This window comes from Canis lupus, chromosome 22 (assembly GCF_003254725.2).
Source record: "Canis lupus dingo isolate Sandy chromosome 22, ASM325472v2, whole genome shotgun sequence".
NCBI lineage: Eukaryota > Metazoa > Chordata > Mammalia > Carnivora > Canidae > Canis > Canis lupus.
Window position 1 is genome coordinate 55132568 of NC_064264.1, and position 19300 is coordinate 55151867.

General features: G+C 41.3%; 1 long non-coding RNA gene across 2 annotated transcripts in view; it reads right to left on the reverse strand.

The window, feature by feature from the left end:
• Nucleotides 1-19300, reverse strand: part of LOC118351961 (uncharacterized) — an 85913-nt gene that overhangs the window by 20592 nt on the left and 46021 nt on the right. The window lies entirely within an intron of this gene.

The window sequence follows — 19300 nt, forward strand, 5'->3', positions numbered from 1 at the left end:
TCTCACACCAATGCCACTGATTTAACAATAGAAAAAAGAATGTATTTTTATCTACCGCAAAGGCAATTTACTTTGAAGAGTACAGAAATAGGTTGTTTGTGTGTGTTTTTTTAAAGATGGCCAAAGGCAGCCTGGGTGGCTCAGCAGTTTAGTGCCACCTTCGGCCCAGGGCGTGATCCTGGAGACTTGGGATCGAGTCCCATGTCAGGCTCCCTGCGTGGAGACTGCTTCTCCCTCTGTCTGTGTCTCTGCCTCTCTGCCCCCCCCCCTCTGTCTCTCATGAATAAATAAAACAAATCTTTAAAAAAAATAAATAAGGCTAAAAATGGCTAAAAACAGATTTACAGTTATTAGCAAAGGGAATCCCTGTTGGCAATGATGTCACATTTCAACACACAAAAGTATATATAGTCAGGTAATCATATGCCATCATGTTTCCTGTTTCATTCACTAGCATTACAGTGAGGATGTGGGAATACTGCATTTCCTTTCATTATTTGCTTTATGTTCTGTGAACTTCCCCTCTTATTGTAGTGTTTGCAGGGGGAAACAATGGTGTCGTGAAAGCATAGCATATTCTTCCTTTTTCTCTTGTTCATAACCTTTACACAAAACAATCCCTTTTCAGATTAAATTTCAAGAGTTGGTTTTAATCCAAAGGCAAATTATCCTGGAGAAGTTGAAGAAAATATAACCAGATGTATTTGATTTACATGATTTTTTAAACATACCTTGTTGATTTAAAAACAATCTAAAGCATACAATACTCTGGGACATTGATAACTTAGAAATGAGTACATGTATTTTCATCAAATTGTGAGAATTATAATTTAAGTAGTGTCAAGATGAGTAATGTCCTTCCAAACATTGTGATTTTTAAACTGTAAGTAGAATAAAAGGAGTCACATTGTACCCTGTGTGGTGCTCTGCTCTTTCAAATTCTATGGAAGGAAATCAAAGAGTAAAGTTAACTTTAAGAAGATATAATAGAGTTTTCTTTTATGAACAGTAAATATGCTAATATTTATCGTATATTTTAATACTAATAATTTTTATGAATCATTGGCTAATTAAAGAATTTTTCTATAATGAATTTAGAAGAGCAAAAATTAACTTTTTCCCCATTAACTCCGTTTTTTGCATATTCTTCTTTGATATAAAAAAACTGTTTAAAAGGAAATGTGATTGGGAAATGCATATTCTGAATTCCTATTTTAATATAATGTATATCTGAATCTAGTTGGTTCATTGAAGAAATAGTGTATAGCCTATTCTTAGAATAAATATATGTTCTACCTTTTATAAATGAAGCTGGTTATCTGGAAAAATTGTCAATTTTATATTTCTCCTCTTATTACAGTATTTTCAGGAAAATACAATGGAATCATTAAAGCAAATCATACTACACTCTGCTTTTTTCACTTATTCATACTTTTCCACAAAAAGATCTCTTTCAGATTAACTTCCTAGACTTGGTTTCAATCCAAACCTAAATTATTCCAGAGACACAACATTCTTTCCAAACCCAATTGCTCACTTTAGCAGGTGGATAAGGATGAAAAAGTTTCAATGCCTATTATATATCCTCCAATTAGTCTCTTAGATGGGATTTAAGCCTTGATGAGTGGAAGGCTGAGAGCCAACAACTCTAGGGACTATTTTCAGGAGAGAGTGGAGTCTCAGGGACCAAATAGTTCTGCTCTAAAAAATGAAATATGGAAGGAGTTGGTGAGGAGACCTATCACCTAATTTCTATATAAACCTCAGAACTTATGAGTATTACTGACTCTGTATAGCTTACATTATGCTGTGGTAACAACCCCAAACAATCCCCAATCTCAAATAACCCCAAAAGGTATTTGTTGTTACTTGTTTGTTTCATTGATTGTGGGTCTGCCTTTTCTCTCCTTACTTAGTTCACTATTGTGATTCACCTAGAGCCTCTGCTTCCCTTCATTTTCACATTAGAACCAAGGCTATAGACACTATGCCTCTCTTGAGAAAAAGAAATAAATAGTAATTTATTATAATGAAAGCTTCTGCCAAATTTGTGTATGCATTTCATTCATCAAAGCAAGTCACAGGGTCAAGCTTCATGTTCACGGAGCAAAGAAGTATAACCATCCTCCTCCTGATGAAGTAATGTTTTTTTTGTTTCTTGTTTTTGTTTTTGTTTTTATTTTTGGTTTGTTTTTGGTTTTGGTTTTGTTTTTTTTGGTGTTTTTGGATTTGGGAGTTTTTTTGCAATGATGGCCTGCTACATGGATATCACCAAAGTACACAATGATGAGTCTTTCCAGTGGTATCAAAAGGAACAGAGTACCACTCTTAGACCTATAATCCCTACCAGAAGTTTAGAGACCCCCTAGTCTGGCCTGCTTTCTAATGAGGCAAAGAATTCAGAGGGCCAAGTAAAAACAAAATAAAACAAAAAACAAAAACAAAAGGTAAAATTAATAAATTTAAATATTATTTTTAAAGCATGTTTTAAAAACTAAGATACTGGGGTGCCTGAGTGGCTCAGTTGATTAAGCGTCTTCCTTCCGCTCAGGTCATGATCCCAGGATCCTGGGATTGAGCCCTGCATCATGGCATCCCTGCTCAGCAGAAAATCTGCTTCTCCCTCACTCTCCACTCCTCATTTACCTCATGATTTTTTTCTCTCTCTCTTAAATAAAATCTTTAAAAGAAAAACAAAACTGAACTAAAATCTAAGACACTGTTAGCAAGATTGACAAAGAACAAAGAGAGAAACCTGAATAACTATATCAAGAACACTAGTGGGAAAATTAGGACAGATCCTACATACATTACAAGAATAATATGGGAATATTATGTCTGACTTTATGCTATTTAATGTGATAATTTAAATGCAAATGACAGATTCCTTAAAAGACAAAAGTGATCACAATTAACAAATGAAAAAAATATATAAATAAATGAACATGCACTATGTTCATGGGTTAAAGACTCAGTATTAATAAATGTTGACTCTCCTCAAGTACACCCATAGAGTCAATGCAATTCCAATCAAAATGTCAACTTTTTTTTTTTTAAAGAAAAGAACAAGTTTATTATAAAATATGAGGAAAGGCAAGAGTTCTGTATCAGCCCAAACAAATCTTGACAAAGAACAAAGTTGGAATACTCACAAGTAAAGTTAATTTTAAGACTTAACCATAAAGTTACAGTAATCGCAAGAATAGTTTTGCATGGATAGAAAAATAAATCAGTTGAACAGAATAGACACAGAATAGAATATATATGAAAACATGTTCAATTGATTTTCAACAAAGGCACCAAGAATATCCAACAGAGGAAAAAATGTATTTCCCTAAAACAATTGGATAAATATGTGTTAATGAATAAATCTCAGCCCCTCCCTATTATCTGTGCAAAAAAATACCTTGAAATTGGTCGCTGAATTAAATGTAAAAACTAGGTTTGTGAAACATCAAGAAGAAAATGGCAAAATATTTTTAACCATTTTGGGGAGTAGGAAATATTTTCTTAAAGAAGAGACACAAAACATATTTTGAAATGTTTTTATGCTTAAGGTTTATTTTTTATGTTTTTATGTTTTTGTAATATTTTATGATTTTAAACATACAAAATTTTGTGATATATTGGACTTCATTGAAGTAAAGAAGATAGCTGTGTATCAACAGAAGACTTTAGGAAAATGGAAAGCTGAGCCTCAGAAAAACATAAAATACCTCGAAGGGACACCTGTATACACATATCTGACATAGAATTTGCATGCAAAGTATAAAAAGAACTACAAATCAATAGCAAAAAAAAAAAATCAAGTAACTCAATTTTAAAAAAGGCAAAAGACTTGAACAGTTATTTTAAAAAAGAAGATATTTCTTTTTTATCCAAAAAGTATATAAAGTGCTCAACATCATTAGTCATCAAGAAATTCACATTAAATTCACAATGAGATACCATTTCTCACATACTAGAATGGCTAAAATTAAATAGGAAAACACATGAACACATTAAAGTTGTAAGGATATGGAGCAAGTGGGACTCTGATATATTTTCATGTGGGAGTGTAAAATAGTACAATGACCAGAAAATGTTGGCAGTTTCTTATAAAACTAAAGATACACCTACACTCTGATTCATCAAGTCCTCTTCTTTACATTTATCCCAGAGAAATGAAGATATGTGTATCTAAGATATGTACAAGTATGTTTATGTCAGCTCTATTCATAACAGCAAACACTAAAACTAAAGCCAATCAACAAAAGAATGCATAAGCAAACTGTGGTATATTCATACAATGGCAAACTTGTGAACAATAAAAAGGAATGGAGTAGTGATTTACAAACCAGTATGGGTAAATCTCAAAAACATCGGGTTGAATGACAAAAAGGCCAGACACATAAAAGTTCTTACATTGTGAGTCTATGTATTTAACAGACATAAATAAGCAAAACTAAAATGTAGCAGTAGAAATCAGAATAATGGTTGCCTATCACTGGTGTAGGCACCAGAAGGAAGCACTAGGGAACTTCGAAAATTGATGATATTTCTTGATTGAGATGGTGGTTGACTAAAATGTATACATTTACCAATGATCACTGAACTGTATACTTAAGATCTGTATAAAAATTTATCTCAAATCATACACATGGATCTTCTCAAGTGCACATGGAGCATTTTTGAGGATAGACCACACGCTAGGCCATAAAAACCCTCAAAAAATTTCAAAGGATTGAAATCATACAAAGTACATTCCCTGGCCACAATGGAATGAAATTAGTAATCAGTAATGAAAGAAGACTGGAAAATTTTCAAAATATAGAAATCAAATTATATACTCCTATATAACCAATAGGACAAAGAAAAAAAATTACAAGGGCAATTATAAAATACTTTGAGATAAATGAAAATGAAGACCTAACCCATCACAATTTTTAGGATATACCTGAAGCAAGATTTAAACACTATTAGGAAGTTGTAACATCCATATAAAAAATACACAAAGAGGGCAGCCCGGGTGACTCAGCCGTTTAGCGCTGCCTTCAGCCCGGGGCATGATCTTGAAGACCTGGGATAGAGTCCCATACTGAGCTCCCTGCATGGAGCCTGTTTCTCCCTCTGCCCGTGTCTCTGTCTCTGTCTCTGTCTCTGTCTCTCTCTCTCTCTCTCTCTGTGTGTGTCTCTCATGAATAAAGAAATACAATCTTTAAAAACAACAACAAATTTCCTTAAAAAAATCAAAATAAGGGGCAGCCCCAGTGGCTCAGTGGTTTAGTGCTGCCTTCAGCCTGGGTGTGATCCTGGAGATCTGGGATCAAGTCCCACATCAGACTCCCTGCATGGAGCCTGCTTCTCCCTCTGCCTGTGTCTCTGCTTCTCTCTCTCCCTCTCTCTCTCTCTCTCTCTCTGTGCCTCTCATGAATAAATAAACAAAATCTTTAAAAATAAAAAAATAAAAAATAAAAATAAAGATCTAAAAACAAAGACATAAACTTGACCCTGAAAAAAGAAGAGTGCAAGAAGTCTAAACCAATCAGAAGGAAAGAAATCATAAAGACTGGAGGAGAAATTGATGAAATAGGGAATAGAAAACAATCAATAGAATTAAAGAAACCAGAGTTACTTTTTAAAAAATCAATATATTTAACAAACCTTCTACTAGGATGAGAAAGAGAAAGGGAGACAACAGAACTCAAAGTACCAAAAGCAAATGAAAGAGAATCATGGCCAAGTGGAATTTGTCTCAGGAATACCAAGTTGTTAGAACATGTGGAAATCAATTAACCTCATACTCCTTATCCATAGAATAAGGAACAAAACCACAGAATCATCTCACTAGAGGAAGAAAAAGAACTTGACAAAATCCAATGCCTGTGAATAATAAAAACACACAACAGTCTAGGAACAGAAGGCAACTTTCTCCATCAGGTAAAGAGGGTCTATGAACCACTTCCAGCTAAGATCATACTGTATCATGCAAGACAGGATAGATGAATACTTTCCACCTGCAATCAGAAACAAGACAAGATGTCTCCCCTTACCACTACTATTCAACGTTGTATTGAAAATTCTAGCCTGGAAAATTAGGCAAGAAAATCAAAAGCACCCAGACTGGAAAGAAAGAAGTGAAACCATCTCTTTTTGCAGATGACATGATCTTGAATACAAGAAATCTTAAGGAATTTGTTTAAAAAAAAACAAAAACCAACTATTAGAACTAATAAAAAACAATTTCAACGAGGCTGCAGTAAATGTGATCCATATGCAACAATCAATTATACTCCTGTGCACTGGTGAGGAGCAACCTGAAAATGGAATTAAGGAAACAATTCTAGTTTCAACTGCATCCAGAAGAATAAAATATCTAAACCAAAAACAAAACCAAAAAAAAAAAAAAATTACCAAAGAAGTGCAAAGTTTGTGCTCTGAAAATTATCAAACATTGTTGAAAGAAAGTATAGAAGACTTAAATAATGGAAAGCAATCTGTCTTCACAGATCAGAAGATTTACTGTCCTTGAAATGATAATACTTCCCAAATCGACCTACATATTTAGCACAACACTTCCCAAAATCTCAGCTCTTTTTTTTACAGAAATTGACGAACTACTACAATTAATATAAAAATGCAAGAGCCCCAGAAGAGTCAAAACAATCTTGAAAAAGATCAAATGTTGCAGGACTCACAATTTCCCAATTTCAAAACTTATTACGAAGTTACAGTTATTCAAGATAGTGTGATACAGGCATAAGGATAAATGAAATAAAGGATATATTTCAATGGAATGCAATCCAAAATCCAGAAATAAACAATTACCTTGACTCAGATGACTTTTGACTAGGGAGCCAAGAAAAAAGACTAGGGAGTCTTTTCAACAAGTAATGCAGAAACAACTGGACAGTTTTATGCCAAAGAGTGAATTCAGGGGATCCCTGGGTGGCTCAGTGGTTTAGCACCTGCCTTCGGCTTGGGGCGTGATTCTGGAGTCCAGGGATCAAGTGCCACATCAGGCTCCCTACATAGAGCCTGCTTCTCCCTCTGCCTGTGTCTCTGCCTCTCTTTCTCTCTGTGTCTCTCATGAATAAATAAAATCTTTAAACAACAACAACAACAAAAAGAGTGGGGAAGCCTGGGTGGCTTAGTGGTTAAGCATCTGCCTTCAGCCCAGGGTGTAAGGCTGGAGTCCCAGGATTGAGTCCCATGTCGGGCTCCCTGCATGGAGTCTGCTTCTCTCTCTGCCTCTGTCTCCCTGTGTCTCTCATGAATAAATAAATGAAATACTAAAAAAAAAAAAAAAAAAAAAAAAAAGTGAATTCATGCCTGCTTCTCACAGAATACACAGAAGTTAACTCAAAAGAGATCATGAACAAAGATGTAAGAAGTAAAACCATAAAGCAGAATAAAACACAGGAATAAATCCTAAGCAAGTCTTCTTTAAAATTACACCAGCCTCACAAGTAACAAAAGAAAATGGAGATGAATTAATCTCATCAAAATTAAAACCTTTTTGGCTCAAAGAATACTATCCTGAAAGTGAAAAGACAACCTACAGAATGAGAGATATTACTTGCAAATTGTATATCTGATAAGGAACTTGTATCTTGATATACAACTTTTCACTAATAACAAAAGACAACTCATTTTAAAAAGTGGGCAACAAACCCTGAATAGACATTTCTCTAGAAAAGATAATACAAATGATTTTTTTTAAAGATGTTATTTGTTTATTCCTGAGAGACATATAGAGAGGCAGAGACATAAACAGAGGGAGAAGCAGGCTCCTTACAGGGAGCCTGATACAGGACTCAATCCCTGGGCTGGGATCACAGCCTGAGCTGAAGGCAGACATTCAACCACTGAGCCACCCAAGTGTCCTGATAATGCAAATGACTGATAAATACATGAAAATATGGTCAATATTAGTAATTAGGGAAATGCAAATCAAGACCACTCTAAGATACCATTTGCTATCCTCAACTGTTGGTTTGCAAACAAATGTATTCCTTTACAGAGAGGACAAGAAGAGACCAGAGGGAGAATCGGGCCACTCTAGATTGGCAGGTGGCAGATTTAACAAGCAAGGGAACTTACACGGCTTATTTTGAGCAGCTGCAAAATAAGTAGATCTCTGTACCTGCCCACCAGAATCAGCAAAGTGTATATAGACGCCTTGCTGGGGTCCAGTCGCATATTCAATATAAACAGTCTCAACAACACCTTACTCTCTCAAAGCTGCATCTTTGAAACAGCTCCCACTATGCAACAGAAGGAAATGGGGGAGGGTTGCTTATGGGACTAGGAATAAAAACATTCTAAAATCGGCTGTGGTAATGGTGGCACACTATTGGTAAATATACAGAAAAGACATTGAACTGTACACTTACAATGGATGAATTGTATGGAATGTGGATCAGATCTCAATAAGGGTATTTTACACACACACACACACACATACACACACACACCCCAAGAGCAAAATCACTCTTCCAAACTCTGTTAAGCAGTTTCTTAATTTCTATTTCTAGGTGTGAGTTCTTTTGATGATCTCACCTGTAATATAAGGATGTCTGGACCTAAAATCCTCTGAGGGTCTCTAGCTCCAAAATTCTATGCATTTTCCAGCGAACCCCTGGATATCCACTTTCATTTACAGAATGCCACCTTCCTATTCAGCATGTCTCCTAGTTTTCCCTATTTAATACTAAACTATTGGAAGCCTTTTTCCTAAACAGATATAGGTGTGATCTTGCTTCTAAATCAGGACAAACAGCGATCTGTTACTGGAATGCCCACTGCAGTTGTTTGCTACCTGCCGATTTTCTTGGAACGGAAGTCTAGTTAGAAGAAAAACACAGAGGTGATGAATAGTCCAGAGGGCTTCATTTGACAGCCACAGAGGTGTTAATTTTGGATTTAGCGATGTTTTTGAGAAATCAGTCCCCATGCTCACGATATTTGCTCAGATGTTAGAGCATCTGAATACCAGTTGGCCAGCAATACAGATATTTATTATTCACACTCTTCTTGACACATAATACATTTCCAAACATAAAATAGCAACTTCCAACCATGCAGAATAAAGCGGTTTCTATGCATTACCAAGAAATTGAATACTGTGTCGGCAGAGTAGAGAATGGACTTCAGATGGAGGGTATGTTAAATTGTGCATAGTTGTCCATAATACTGAGTCTGAGGAAGGGACAGGGGCAAACTGTTTAAATTCTTCTCAGTCTGGCAAAGGTCAGTGCCTCCATAAAGTGGGAGAAGATGTACTTCAAACAGTTTATTACTAATAGTTGAGTCTATTATTATGTAAGTTATTGATGCTTATGGTGGAAAGGCTGGAAATTGAATTCCTGAATTGAGTTTCACGTGAAATCACGGAAACTTACAGCAGACATTCTTGCATATTGGTTTAAAGGTTCCTTTAGAATCATGTCTATCCTCTTTACATTTCTTTTATTTTCCAATTACTGAATAACAACAGAAAGAGCTTGTATTTTGCTTAAGCATATCTCTTTGCCCAGAAATGAGTTTCACAGTGACTACGTTTGTTTTATCTGCCAAGCACGTATTACTTCTGAAGCTCGGTTCATATCTTCAGCGTCTGGTTCTGTGACCTGCAAGGGAGAGGTCAGGCTGCCATAAACCCTTAGGGGGAGAAGTACTCTGAAGTTCTAGAGGAGGTGACGATATAGAAATCCTTAGTTGGGAATGGAGTCTCCTCAGGGAGCATGGGGCACTTGAAGGCATAACTCCGCCAGTTCTGCCTCCCTTGTTCCCCACTCTGAATAATTATACATAAATAAAACCAAGCCACAACATACACCCACAGAGGGCTTGAGTGAGAGAAATGTTATAAAAGGGAGCCTATCAAAGTAAGAAAGAAGGAGTCGGGCCCACCCTTTTCTTTAGATGATGTTTATGAGCTGATTGTCTATGTAGGGACTATAAGTTAATCTATTCTCATTAAATGACAACCAAGCCCATTCTAGTAATTTTTGGACTCTAGTAAATTCTGGACATTGTTGGGGAGAAGGATGTTGCTAAATGTATAGCTCCCAACAGTCATTTCGGCTGAAATATCCATGACTGATATGAAGCCCTGCAAGACAACTGGGTGGTTTAGTGTTTGAACGTCTGCCTTTGGCTCAGGTTGTGATCCTGGTGTCTTGGAATCAAGTCCTGCACCAGGCTCCCTGCATGGAGCCTGCTTCTCCCTCTGCCTGTGTCCTATGTCTCTGCCTGTGTCTCTGCCTCTCTCTTTCTTTCTCTCATAAATAAAATCTTAAAAAAAAAAAAAAGAATATTTTGAAATGCAGATAGACAACATTATTAAGACCTCTCCAGAATTTTCACACTATTTTTGGCATGTGTCCTCAACATGTTACTGGACCTTTATGCAATCGGGGTGGTTGCACACACAGCCAGCTAAGATGACATTGTAGAGGTTGTGCGGTACTAGGACAGGTCCCTGACCCTGCATGACTGGTGTCCTTACAGAAAGAGCCCCAGTTACTGAAGGATAGTGATGTGAAAACAGAGGAAGCAAAATCTCTCTAGAGAAGTCCAACCTCTGGCACCAGACCAGGAGTAGCTGCTTGGGGAGTTGCATGGAATGGCGTCCCCTCAGAGCTCTCAGAAGGCACCAACCCTACCCACACCTTAATCTCAGCCCTTTGGCCTCTGGACTGGGAGACAATAAAGGTCTGCTGGGTAAGTCACCCCATCTGTGGAAATTAATACAATACCCATTGTAAATCTCTCTACTAAGAATGGAGATTAGTGGGAATACACCTGATATTTGACTGCCTCTTGATCTTGGCAGCATTTCAAAATCACTTTCTAAGTCAGATGAAATTGAACTCTCAAAGGTCACCAATGATAACTAATTTCCAAATATAGGCCCTTTCTTCATCCTGCATTCTTTTACAGCACTCCTGACCTTCCCTTGACTCTTGAAACTTCAATAAAGATCCATTCACTCTTTTACTCTGTGCTTCCTTTTCTTATTCAGCAAAATGATTTTGCACTCATTTTTAAAAGTATTGTTATTTTAATTTTATGAATCTAACATCTCCATGTGATGAAATGACTCAAAATGCTTCACTCTCAAACCTTAAATCTACCATTAGATATTGCAGGATCTTTGTCTTGCAGCTGCCATAATTATTACCAACCTCGATTAAAGACCTCTCCTGAGTATCTGCTAGATGTAGCCTATACAGTACAGTTCACTGAGCTTTTTTAGATTACTTGGCCTCTGTGATTAATTACTCTGTGTGTAATTTTAGGTGTCAACTTGACTGTCCTATGGGATGCCCAGATATGTTTCTAATATTATTCTAGGTATGTCTGTGTATTTCTAGACATGTTTCTAGATGGGATTTACATATGAATCACTAGCCTGAGTGAGGCAGTTTGCTCTCCCCGGAGTGAGTGGGCCTCATCCAATCAGTTGAAGACTGAATTGAACAAAAAGGCTGATCTTCCCCAGCTAAAAAGGAATTTCCCCTGCCTGACTGTTTTAGGCTGGAACATTGTGGGGGTTTTTGTTTTTTCCCTGCCTAGATTTGAGCTAAAAGTTGATTCTTGGATCTTCAGCTTGAAGACTTATGGATCAGAACTTACATCATATGCCCTCTTGGTTCTTGAGCCTTTGAACTCAGATATAACTATATATCGACTCTGTTGGGTCTCCAGCTTAATACTGCAGATTTGGGGCTTGTCAGCCTCAATAATCACATGAACCAATTCACTATAATAAATCTCTCTCATTCTCTATCCCACAGTATTATGTAATAGATGATAGATAGATAGATAGATAGATAGATAGATAGATAGATAGATACACTCTATTGATTATGTTTTTCTGGAGAACTCTAATACAACCTCACAGCTCTACAGGAGACATATTACCGTACTTCCATTCTACAGATGAAAAAACTACATTGATCTAGTCACATGTCAAAGAGGACTGTTAGAACAAGGCTGAACCAAGATTCAAATCCAATTCTAACATTATGTCTCAACTCTTCTTTCTTTTACCTGAACATATCTAAAACCCAATTGCTCTTTCCCCTAGGGGCATCATGGGTTTTCCATGCAAGTCAACTCCAATCCTCAGAAAGAATTTTGTCTCCTTATCTAACACTAATGCATCTTCCAAATCTATTCACATATCTCCCTTCATTTATATTCCAGCTGGTGTAATTCTAATTGAGTCTCGGAACACATTATGGTTGCAAAAATCAGGCAAACTGGAGTGCATGCCTTTTTCATTTCCATCCTTTCACTGTGGTTTATCAGTTTTTTCTAAGAAGCATACTGATTGCCTCATTCTGTAGTTCAAAAGACCTAAATGCACTCCCACTGCCTTATCAAAGGCTGAGACAGAACTAACATTCCTCTTATTTGCCCCCACTCTGATGGGTCAAGGCCCATGCTGTACCAACGGGCAGATATTTTCAATATCACTAGAGTGTGCATCAGCATCCATCCTGGGGAGCTTTCTCCATTCCCACATCTCAACATACATGCCCCTTGAAACTTTTAGGTCATAATAAGCATCTATCTTCTGATATGTTTTCTCTATTGTAATTTACTGAGGGAGGGATAGATTTCAAGCTTGCTCCACTGTCACCATCTCAGCTCTGATCTACTTTTCCACCTTTTTGACCCACACTGTTTTCCTACATAACCTCTCTACACCAAATTCTGAGCATTCTTTGATTTCCATTCTCTATATATTTCTATATGCCAAACACATCACTGGAGGGCCTCTGACTCCTTACCGAAATCCAACCCATTCTCAACGTCTATCTCAAATCCTGCTTCCTAGGTGTATCTCTCTAGACCATCAACACTGAAAGCTAACCTTTCAAACTACCTGACTCTAATTGCTCTGCTGCTTACAGGGTGGTCCTGCGGTGCCAAGAGAGAATGTAACATGATGCTGCCAGGGTTAAAAGGCAGGTAAAAGCCGCACAGACAAGAGACCAGGATTTGAGGTCGCTGAGAAGAGACATCTGTACCAAGTTCATTCAGGTGAGCCAGCATTTACTTAGAGCAGAAGAGAGAGAGCACACAGAGCCAGCACCTTGCATTGTGTTACTCCCCTGGGGCCAGTGGATCCACTCCCTAGCTGAGCACACCTCCCACAGCCTGCTGCTGTAGAAAGACCCCTCCCCTCTTCCTGTGGGGTCTGAAACACTCCAAGGTGGGGACATGCTTGGGGGCCACTGATGCAGAGGCTTACGCAGAACAAAAGAGCATAGAACAGAGAAACATACTCCCTTACAAGGCCATAAGCTCCCCCAGACAGTGAGGGCTTTTTATCTCATGGTAGAGAAGTGTTCCAGGCACATTGCTACATGAGCTGGAGTTTCTTCCCCAACATTAATGGTACTTCCTGTCCTTATGAATTGAACAAGTGCATGCTATATTGTTTTAGAGTTATTATTCACGTAAATAGGTCTTTTCCCCTCAACTAACTGCACCCACCTGAGTAATCTAATATGGCCTAGTTCCCTTTATGTTTCCCAAAGGACTTTGTGCATGGAGATATCCAATGCATCTTTATCAATCAGAATGCTGAGGATAATTGTCCAAGTTAAGAAAGTCAGTACTTGCCATAAGTGCTCTATCAGGCCTCCAGGTGAGAGGGAGACCAGCTGCTGACATTTGAACAACTTGGTGCAACTGTTGCGCCCAAGATTGCGAATCCAAGAAACCACCAAGGAGTCAACACCGATGCAAGCACACAAGGGTTTATTAGCAAGCTCGAGCTTGGGTCCAAGTATACCTGACACAGTGGAGCAGGGACTTGGCCCCCAAGGTGGGTTACAGCTGGGTTTTTATGGGCTGGTCTAGGGGATTTTCAGAAGGGGTGGAGGAATTTCTTCATTCTGATATGGAGGAAAGGGTGGGGGGAGTTTCTGAAGCTTTTAGTTCCTCATTCCAATAAGGGCATGCTCTGCAGTTTTTCTTATTGCTTATCTGGCCGGGGGTGGGGGACATTTTCTGAATTTCTTGGGTCCCACATTCCCCCCTTTCTCAGAGGAACCTAATGCAGGACCCAATCATGGGTCCTGAAAGTTCAGTGGTTGGTATTGTTGCCTTAGCACCATGAGTTGAACGGTGTTAACCTGGTCCCTGACAAAACCCATTAGTCTATTAATGAGGCAGGGTCCAAATGTCAGACGGAGGAGGAGGATGAGGGAGCTGGCTAGGGAAGACAAGGTAGTTAGCCAGGCAGAATGATTGAACCGGGATTCGAACCACCCCTCTTGCTGCTCTCACTCTCTTTTTCGCCTGGCCAGTCCTTCCCTGACCTTTGCCATTATATCCCTGAGTGGTCAGTGTAGGAACAGCACTCTTTGTTCAGGGCAGCACAGATTCCCCCTTGCTCTAGAAAAATTAGGTCTAACCCCCTCCTGTTTTGGAGCACCGCTTCAGATAAGGATGTTAGGATTTCTTGGAGGTGGGAAATGGAGGCTTCTATGCGCTCTATGTCTACATCAATGGCAGCCCTAAGGCAACTGTAGTGGGAAGCCTGGGTGGCCAGTGAGGCAATACCTGTTCCTGCACCAGCCAAACCAATTCCTAGTAGGGTGGCGATGGTGACAGCAGAGATGGGCTCTCATTTATTTCACCCGTGGGTACCCGGGTCCATCCATTGAAGTACCTGCTCATCTGAATGGTAGATGATTCTAGGGAGTAGTTGAGCCAGCACACAGAAGCCCCAGTTCTGTTTATAACCTGTCCGTGAGCACAAGGAGTTAATCCCTCGGAACAGGCCCACCAACTGTCTTGGGGCGGTAGATGATACCCGGTACTGTTTATAGGCTATGTAACATTGCACAGGATCTGATAGTGGTGTGGAGGAGTGCCTATGCAGAACCCCTGGCCTGACACAGATTGTAAGGTGAGGCCTTTACTACCAGGCTCTTGGTTCCATCTGCAAGCATGAGGGTCCGTGGTTGTGTTATATTGACCCATTATTGCAATTCCTTCATAGAAGGGGGGCCAGATGTCATAGCACAGCCAGCAGGATCGGGTATGATTGGGTTTAGTTGTGTTGAGGAATTTGTAAGCCTGGGACATCAAGGCCCAAAGAGGGTGTTGAGAAGGGTCAAGGGGGAGGCAAGTCGGGACTGGTGTGCCCCAACCAGAGGAGTTTTGGGAAAAATTCAAAGGGGGTGTTGTAGATGTTGCCTGAGATTGAGGAGGCACTAGCACAGGGGTGGGGCCTATTCCTTGGATTTGTCCTTGTGGCCTCTCAAGTTGTCTGATCATGAATAGGACTTCCCAATCATACCCACTTTGGTAAAGTCGGAGCCCCCACAGAAGTCCTACCCCCTAGTTTGTATCCTGTTTTCCGGCCTCTGTAACGGAAATGGTGACTGGGTCAGAGATAGGGGTCCGAATTCCCAGTGCCCAAGCATGTGGGGCCAGTGGTGTTTCATTGGATTTTTATAAGGCCAGCTGGATTCTGTGACAGCCAATGGCATGTTCCAGTTTGTTTGCAACCCCATGTTTTACAGAAGCAATCCGTCCAGCCACAACATTCAGAGACCTTATTGTGGTCAGACAGAGAGGGGGCTGGGCACGTGTAAAAGCAGATAGCATGGACTTACCGACACACCCGGGTACCTGGCCATGGAGAGCCGAGGGGCATTGAGGGGCCCAAAAGAGTTTGGGGTCGCATAAGTCAAAGGTCAGATTAGGCCACCAGGTCCCCCTAGGGTGTATCCCTGACAGCTGGGTTATTATCTCCATAGAACTTGGGGTGAGGATTTGCCAAGTTAGATTAAATGGTTGGTGGGGGTTGATTTCAGTTGCAAGGGGATACAGCACAAGTAATATTAGTGAGGTAAATGGGAATGACACAGTCTTAGCTTTAGGGGATTGTTCTTGTCGGGTTGACTCTTCCATTCCGGAACAAAGTCCTTGAGGACGGCGTGTAGATCAGCTGGCCGGACGTGGATGTAGTGGACCCAGGGAGTTATTCTGTCGACCTTGAGAGTGGTGGGCGTAGTCAGGATCACAATGTAGGGTCCTTTCCAGGGAGGTTGGAGTGTCTGCTGTTGATGTCTCCACATGTACACCCAATCTCCTTGTCGATATCAATGGGTTTCAGGGGGTGGCCCAGTCTCGTAGAAGGCCCTCAGCTTAGGCCATACCTGCTCATGGGCTCTTAGAGATGAATCCTGGTACCGTTGTCTGATCCAATCTTAACAGGAAAACCATACCTCAGTAAGATGTCTTCCAGCAGTTTCTTGGTCACGGTCTGTGCTGTTTCATGTTTGGTGGGAAATGCCTCTGTCCATCTTCAAAAAGTATCTACAAACACTAGTAAATACCTATATCCGTATTTTCCAGGTTTTACCTCAGTGAAGTCCACTTCCCAGTAGGCTCCTGGGCGGCCCCCTCGGAGCCGGGTGCCCGGGTTAGATCCATGGGTGGTGGTATTAGTTAACTGGCATGTGTGGCAGCTCGCCACAATCTGCTCAATCTTTGCGTGAGAGTCTTTAATAGTGATCTTTGCATGTCTTATGAGGTCTTCCATCTTCCTTGTTCCCTTATGAGTACTCCAATGCATTTTGGATAGGACTTGTCGTCCTAGTTCCTCTGGCAGGATGATGCTAGAGTCTGTGGCCCTCCACAAGTCACACAAGCATTGGGTCATAGTCAAGCGTTTGATCCAGTGTAAGTCAGCATCAGTATAGTTGGGGGTGTCTGGCAGGGTCGGTGCCCCCAGATCAGGTAGCGTGATTGTTAAGACTTGGGTCACTGAAAGGGCCACCTCCTTTGCTTTTTAATCAGCTAGCCATTTTCCCCTAGCTACTGGTGTATCTGCCTTTTGGTGTCCCGGATAATGGATGATGGCTAGGGCCTTGGGCAGCCAGAGGGCCCTCAGGAGTTCAAGGATCTCTGTTTTGTTTTTAATGGTCTTTCCTTCTTCTGTCAGAAGCCCTCTCTCTCTGTAAAGGGCTCTGTGAATATGAGCCGTGGTGAAGGCGTACCTGCTGTTTATTCATTTACCTTCTCCCATGGTTAGCGCCTTGGCCAGTGCAATCAGTTCTGCCCATTGAGCCAATGTTCTGGCTTCCAATGGCTCTGCTCAGATGGTCTCCGTTTCTGTGGTTATGGCTGTCCCTGCATATCTGATTCCTTCTCGGACAAAACTGCTGCCTTCCGTCTACCAGGTGGCATCCACTCTCGGCAGTAGCTGGTCCTGGAGATCAGCTCTGATCCCATGCACCTGTGCCAAAATTTCTTGACAGTCATGCGGGGGCGGGGGGGCAGACTGTGTTAGGGAGCAGCATTGCCAGATTCAGGGTTGTCGGTGGCTTGAATAAAATTCTGGTGGGGTTTAGCAGTAGGCTCTGATAATGGGTCAGACGGGCATTGCTGATCCAGCGGTCTGGAGGCTGTTTGAGTACCCCTTCAATAGCATGTGGGGTGGTAACATGCAGTTCTTGCTCCATGGCCAGCTTGTCCATGTCCTTGACCATAGGGGCCACCGCAGCAATCATTTTAAGCATGGAGGCCATCCTGCAGCCACAATGTCCAGCTTTTTGGAGAGATAGGCTATAGGTCTCTTCCAGGGACCTATATACTGGACAAGGACCCCTTTTGCCACCCTGTCTTTCTTGTCCACATACAGGTAGAAGGTCTTGGCTAGGTCAGGCAGCCCAAGAGCCGGGGAAGACAGCAAGGCCTGTTTAAGGTCATGAAAGGCTCTGTTCGTGGCCTCTGTCCATTCAAAATTTTGCTGGTACCTGGTGGCCTCAGAGAGGGGTCTGGCCATCTCGGCAAAACCCGGAATCCATAATCGAATTCACGTACCTGGCAGACTATTTGCGGCTGTGGGATCCTTAGGATGGTTTCCTTCCTTGCATCCATCAACCATCTTTGTCCATCCTTTCATTTGTACCCAAGGTAGCTCACCTCTGCTCTGCAGATCTGGGCTTTTTTAGCTGAGGCCCGGTATCCTAGAGCCACTATTGTCTGGAGCAAGTCCCTAGTGCCTCGCAGGTATGTGTCCTGGTCCTCCGCTGCCAACAGGATATCATCTACATATTGCAATAAAGTCAAATGAGGGTGCTCGGAACGGAACTCACCCAAGTCTTCATGTAAGGCCTCATCGAAGATGGTTGGTGAATTTTTGAATCCTTGTGGTAGTCGAGTCCAGGTGAGCTGGCCATTGATGCCTTTCTTGGGGGTTCGTCCATTCAAAGGCAAAAAGGTCTTGGCTCTTGGGTGCTAAAGGCAGGCTGCAAAAGGCATCTTTTAAATCTGATACCATATACCAAGTTTTGTCTGGAGGCAGGGTGGAGAGGAGGGTGTATGGGTTTGGGACTGTAGGGTGCATATCCTCTACTTGCCGGTTGACTTCCCTTAAGTCCTGGACTGACCTGTAGTCGTTCAGAGTACGGTTTCCACACCGGCAGCAAGGGAGTGTTCCATGCCGATTGGCAAGACCTCAATATGCCCTAGTCCAGTAGTTGCCAGATGTGGGGTGTGATTCCTGTATGCGCTACAAGAGGCATGGGGTATTGGAGGACCCTGACTGGGTCTGCCCCGGCTTTAGCTCTATATATATGGCTGGTAGGTGCTGGGCCAGCCCAATTCCCCCAGTTTCTGCCCATGCTTGGGGAAATTCCTGCAGTCAATGGTCAATGTCAGTCATTGGGGCTGAGGGCATTTGGTGGAGACGACATTCGTCTTCTAAACTCAGGACAAGCACCTGAATCGGGTGCCCCTCCTTATCTAGGATTTTTGCCACTTCGGGGTGGAAGCAAATTTATGCCCCCATCTTGGTGGGCAAGTCCCGACCTAACAACAGGTAGGGACACTCAGGGATGACCATGAAGGAGTGGGATACCTGGCCCATGCCGAGATCCACAGTTCTTTGGGTAGTCCATGAGTACTGTTTGGTGCCCATGGCCCCTTGCACCCATGAAGTCTTGCTTGCCAATTTCCCTTAGGGTTGTAATAAAAGCGAGTGTTGTGCTCCACAACACTGAATATCCACAGGAATTCAACAGGTTGCCCCTCCACGCTGAGAGTTACCCTGGGCTCGGGAAGGGGTGCTGAACTGACTCCTCTAGTCATCCAGGTCCTCCATTTCCAAGATCTTGGCAGGGGCCTTAGGTCTTTTGTTAGGGCAGTCTTTCACCCAGTGACTCTCTTCCTTGCAATGAGCACATGGGTTTTTGTTCAGTTTAGGGCGCTCCCAACAGGGACCAGGGCCATCCTCCTTACCTGTCCCTGAAGCCAGCTTCTTGAGGTGACTCCGTTT